We start from the raw sequence: 6,000 nt of genomic DNA, 5'->3' as shown, positions 1-6,000 counted from the left end.
GAGAGGAAGGCTTTCCGGCAGTGTTTGGAAACTTCCTCCACCAGGGGCTGCGGGAGGAGTTCCGCTCCCGAGAAGTTCCCTCTCCTGTCCTGCTCTTCGCCTCTAGTCTCCACTCTCTCTTCTCGGTCAACTTTCTCTCTCCCTTTCTTTCATTTTACCATCTCCTTTTCTCCCTCCCTCCCTGGCTCCCCATCTCCCCGGGTTCTCTGGAACCCGCAACCCTCAGCGGGGTCTGAGCATCTGCCGACTAGGGCGGCCCTTTCCTAGTCGAGTGACAGCCAAGCTAAGAGACGGCCTGGGAGTCTGTGACCCTTTAACGATCTGTCCAGGTTGTGGGAAATCTGCTGGTGCCGCTCCGCCAGCCGCTTTTCCAGAACCGGCATCCTCTGGGAGCTGAGAGAAGGTGGCTGGCACTCACCAGGGAAACAGGAGGAGATGCCATGAGGACCCAGGCCCAGGATGCTGAAGCAGAAAAAGCAAGAGGCAGCTCAGTCGCTAAAACACTGCCAAGTTACATCTTCCTCTTGTGTAGTCCGAGCCCTAGGTACAATAGCACTGTCTCCCTTGTCTCTTCTCTGAGGTCCTGGGAAAGACAGAGGAGCAGTGTAGGAAGATGCATGGATCAAAGCCTAAATCAGAAACACACACACACACACACACACACACACACACACACACACACACACACACTTCCACAGCCTGGCTATCCAAGAGACTGGGGCAGGGGGAAAGGGGATTTGGACTGCTGCTTTAGGCGGCTAGGTTCCTTTGCAGTACGACCTTCCTTCGCGAACAGGCAGGCCCCTGCTGTTGAGTCACTGCTGCGCTCCTGGCGTCAGTCAGCAGCATTTACTGAGCACGGGGAAACCTACCCAGAACTGTGTCCACTGAGCAGGGGTATCCACCCTCTGATGCCAAGGACTCCGCAGTGTTGTAGAGACAAAATGGCTGGTTCCTGATCCCTTGTCTGCTCCTCAGGCTCTATTTAGCCCAAAGCCCTCACAGGCACCACCCCGGAATTCTAAAGAAGAGTGTGGGGAGATGGCTCGGTGGTTTAGAGCACCTACATCCAGGCAACCCACAACCACCTGTAACTCCAGCTGCAGGGAATCCAACGCCCTCCTCTGTGTGCTTCTGTGCCCCCTACTCGCACGTGCACACATAATTCAAAATGAAATTAATCATAAAAACGAAAGATGGGCACAAAGGTGCAAAGGGGCCTCTGAAGAGTTTCCGGTGGTGCCCCGCTGTTTGGAGCGTGGAGATGGTAAAGAGGAGCAAACACGGAGGTCAAAGGAAGACATTCCAAGTAGCAAGACAGTCAGTCACCTGGGGTCTGCTATCCTGCAGTGATCCTCCACGCTTCCCTCCCGTCCCCGGGGAGAATACACAGGGACAACGCTGCTATCAAAGATGCTCCTGTGTTAATACTCATAGTCCTTTGAGGAAGTGTGGCTATTGTCTCATTTTACAGATGAGAACATCAATGTTCCAGAAGGGCAAACAGCCATAGTCCCCACAAAACATTTCTGCCTGTCATTTCCAGAGGTCTTTCCCCTGAATGTCTTCCTAGACCTCTTTCCTTCTCCAAGCCTGATTCCAGGAACCTTCCTCCCTCTTCTCTGGTAGCTTTGCCTTCTAGAAGTTGCTTCTGACCTTGGAGAATCCACTGACACTCCTTCCTCTGTCTTCTAGGAGGTGATGCCTAGGATAGAAATACCAAGATTAGGTTAGTCTCTAAGGACACCTACCAGGGGCACCCGATGCTCAAAGCAAGTGAAGCAGCTTGTGGCCTGTGGCCTGTGGAGTCCCCACTGGATGCAGAGCCCCGGTCACACTCTCCATTCCCCCATGGCCCATGATGAGTACTAACTAGGGACCAAAGCCCTACCATATGCTCATGTCCCTTTTCTAAATTATAAAGTACTCTAAAACCCAAATAAAATCTTTAATGAGACAAACAGGACAATGGTATAATAATAATAATAATAATAATAATAATAATAATAATAACATAAAATAAAATGACAAAAGGCCACTAGCTAAGAGAAAAACAGACTTCAAACCTCAGTAAGAAAGAAGTGATGAGCCTAACAGAAGATGCAAATAAAAATATCAGTGGGTTATAGACACTTAAAAATGATCAAAATAGCGAGGTGGTGGTGGTGTATACCTTTAACCCCAGAGGCAGGAGGATCTCTGAGTTCAATGCCAGCCTGGTCTACAGAGTGAGTTCTAGGACAGCCAGGGATACACAAAGAAATCCTATCTCAAATTAATTAATTATCAAAATAAACCGGGTATAGTGGTATGCGTCGTTAATCCCAGCACTCAGGAGGTAGAGGCAGGAGGATCTCTGTGAGTTCAAGGCCAGTGTGGTCTACAGAGTGAGTTCCAGGACAGCCAGAGATACACAGAGAAACCCTGTCTCAAAAAAAAAAATGGTAACAACCAAAATTATTTAGAAAAATCACATGTTGTTTTTACCTATATTTGCAAAAAAAGTGTTTACGAACTACAAAACTGCAGAAGGATTGTATGAAATTATGGCCATATTTCACTCATATTCCAAGAGAAAGAGGTTAAGTTTTTCTGTTTTTGTTTTTTCTGACCTGAAGCCATCAAGATTTTTTAAATGCATGAGAACACTAAGACAAATCAGCTGGGGGGGGGGGTTCAGAGGGTGAAGGAACTCTCTGCCAAGCCTGACCTCCTGGGCCCCACAAGGGGAGAGAACCAATTCCTGCAATTTATCTTCTGATCTCAGTATGTGCACTACCATGGCATATACAAAAAAAATATTTTAATTTAAAAGATTAAGACTGCACGGAATTTAGTACCAGGGCATGGTTAGGTGGACTGTTGCTGGAGAGGCCTTAGATCCTGCCCTTACTACCAATCACAAGAACGAAAACAGCAGCCTGGGGGTTTCAAATCTGCTTAAACAGCTGGGTAGGATCTGACCCACCATTGTATACCAAAAAGAAGGGCACATGTAATAAATTTAACAGATGGGTCTATGGCATTCCCGGCCCCATTTGATGGGTTATTCAGACAGACCGAGGGTGTTTCAGCAACTGTGAGGAGAGCAAACAGAACTAGCCTGGGTTCTGTCTTCAGGACTTTCCTTGGTTGCAGGACATATTGTCAGGCTCCCAAGAAGCTATGTCAGCCACAGATACCCAGGCACATGGGCAGTAGCGCCACAACGTCAAGGCCAGAAGAAGCATGGTCACTGGACCAGAAATGGTTTTTGTTTGGTTGGTTGGTTTTGTTTTTTGTTTTTCTGTTTTTTTTTTTTTTAAGGGAAGGTTGGGGTGTCTGATGCTATTAAGAGAGTTAAAAAAAAACAAAAAAACAAAAATAGAAACAAAACAGGAGCCAGGCTGGGTAGGGTGGTACACACCCACCAGTTTGAGGCAAGCCTGGTCTACATGCCAGTTCCAGGCCAGTCAGAGAACAGTAAGTGCTGTCTGGAAAACAAACAAACAAAACAACAGCAAAAGGGACAGGAGTGAGGGAAGCGAAGCTGGTGCTGGGCGAGGAGCACTGTGCTGGGATAGAGCACAGGGTCCCAATGGCCCAGTAGGTGGTTATGCCTAGCAGCAGGGACTACAGAAAGCTGGAAGAATGGTATTCCAGGAATAGGTATGTTGAACTTGAAGTAAGCGATTGACAAGCTATGTGTGGAGGAATTGCATAATACATGCACCTATTATAATTACTGTATCAGATAAAAAATTAAAATGAGCAATTTTAGGAATTAACTAAGAACACACTAATGAGAATAAAAGACAAGAAGTTTAGACGAGCACTTTGACAAATATATTCAACAAGCCTTGAAAAAAAAGTCCTCGATTCTGATTCTCTCTAGTCATTCGAGATAACCTCACCCAAAAAAAGAAAAAACGGCTTAAACTTTAAAACTCATAGCCTTGACAGGCTGTTGGGAAGCTGCAAGTCTCACGTGCTGTCAGAATAAATAGATTTCCGTTCAGCTGTGTGAAAAACTGTTGAGAATCAACTCAAGTTGATTTTGTGAATAGGCTGTGCTCCGGCAATGCTACTCATGGATGTTTACACAGTAGAAACTGTGCGAAAGGCAGGTGCCAGAGCCCTCAGAAAAAGCACCACTATTTTGTGACAGTCAAAACACGGGAAATTTGACATACAAGAGACCTTAGCAGAACATGAATGGGCAGAGCGCATAAAGCATCCCTCATTAGAAACGCTTCCCACCAGAGTGACACAGGGTTCAGTTGCTTCAGATTTCGGATACTTGCCTAAGTATGTTAATAGACACCTCAGGGACAGAACTCCAGCATCAACACAGAATCCATTCACGTCATACATGCACAGTCTGAAAGTCATTTTATACTGTATGTTATTGTCCTTTCAGTGTGACTAGCTCACATGAGCTCAGGTGTTCTGGTGCAGGGGTGTCAGACTACCGGCAGTTGGGGTTTTAGGCAGGGATGCTCAACCTGGAATATACCGAATATATTAATACAATGAGAGCAAACAGGACTCTGCTATCAGGTGGATATCTATGAATTCGAGACCAGCCTGGTCTACAAAGCAAGTCCCAAAACAGTCAGGGCTACACAGAGAAACCCTGTATCAAAAACCAAACAAACAAATCACAACAAGTTCATCACCTGTGTTCAGAGTGGGAAAATTCATAAGTCAGTTCATTTTTTATTTTAGGCACTTCTGTGTTGGAATCAAAAAGGGTTCCTGAGAATGCAGAGGGCGCAAAGCCACACTCTTGCCTTCAGGGAGCAGAGCAGCAGAGCTGCAGAGCTGCCACGCAGGGGGATGCCCTCCGAGCAAGTGTTTCTTCAAACCCAGCCCTACCTAACTGAGCACTCGGCCTGACTAAATGGGGAACATGGCCATCTGCAGGTCTGTCCAGAAGGGCAGGACCAGTCTGCCAGAATAACCCTAGAGGTCAGAGATGAAAGCCATGTGTCCCAAACCAACTTGAGGTGCTCAAGTCAAGTCACAGTCTGCGGGGGACAGGGGGGATTGACACAGCCCAGAAGAGAAGGCTCAGGGCCCATTCTATGAAAACAAGCACCACCACCACCACCCCGGCTCCTTCACCAATCTTTTTGCTATTGCTAAGAATCCAGTTCAGCTAGGGCTGGGCTAATATGGGCTGACATAAATAAGAAGACTCATAAATGGCTCCGCCTCAGCAGGAGGGAGAAGTTGGGTTTGCCCCTACTTTGTTTCCTTACAGAAACTGCTATCTTAGGCAAATAAACCCTGATAAATGACAAGCCCAATTTTCCCAAGGCCTAGATTATCCTCAGGCTGTGTTTTAGTGGGTGGTCCTCTCTCAGCAGTTGGCGTAATCCAGAATGATCCTGGGCCATTGGAAGGGAGCAAGCCTGTCTTGAAGCCAGGAAATGATTTCCCTGGCAGTAGCTCCCTAGCCCTGTGTGTGGGTATGAAACAAAGAAGGTTGGATATATACCTGAGATGGAGAGGCCTGGTAGATACCAGGACTGATGGGGACAGAGGGCCTCTGAGAGGTTTTGTTTTTCTAATTTTATTTTTCTTTATTTAGAAAAGGAGATACAGCTGGCTGAATATAGAATTAAAAAAAAAAAAAAAGGATGGAAGGGCATATAACCCAAGGAAGATTTGGGCCTACCATCTGATCGGGATGCCTAGACCTCAAGGGCACAGGACAAAGACTTCAGAGGCCTGGGCTGAAAATTTCACTAGAACTCACTACCTTATGAAAAATCTGGCCAAGCGGTAGTCACTGGTCAAGGTGGTCACTTATCACCACGGCTGGGCTTCCTAAATCAAAAGCACCCCCACTCCGGTTCTTTGCAGGTTGGAAGTGGAGCAGTGGGAGCAAAGGAGAATGGCGGGAATCTGAGGTTCCCCCGGCCCCCTGAACTGTCCTCTCCCCAACCAAAGTTTCCCGGAGTTAGCGCCGCCCGACTGGCGCTCTCTGAAGTCAGAGGCCCCTTCGAAGGATAA

The sequence above is a fragment of the Arvicola amphibius genome, chromosome 4 (assembly GCF_903992535.2).
Source record: "Arvicola amphibius chromosome 4, mArvAmp1.2, whole genome shotgun sequence".
In the NCBI taxonomy this organism is placed as follows: domain Eukaryota; kingdom Metazoa; phylum Chordata; class Mammalia; order Rodentia; family Cricetidae; genus Arvicola; species Arvicola amphibius.
This window is presented reverse-complemented; position numbering follows the sequence as displayed.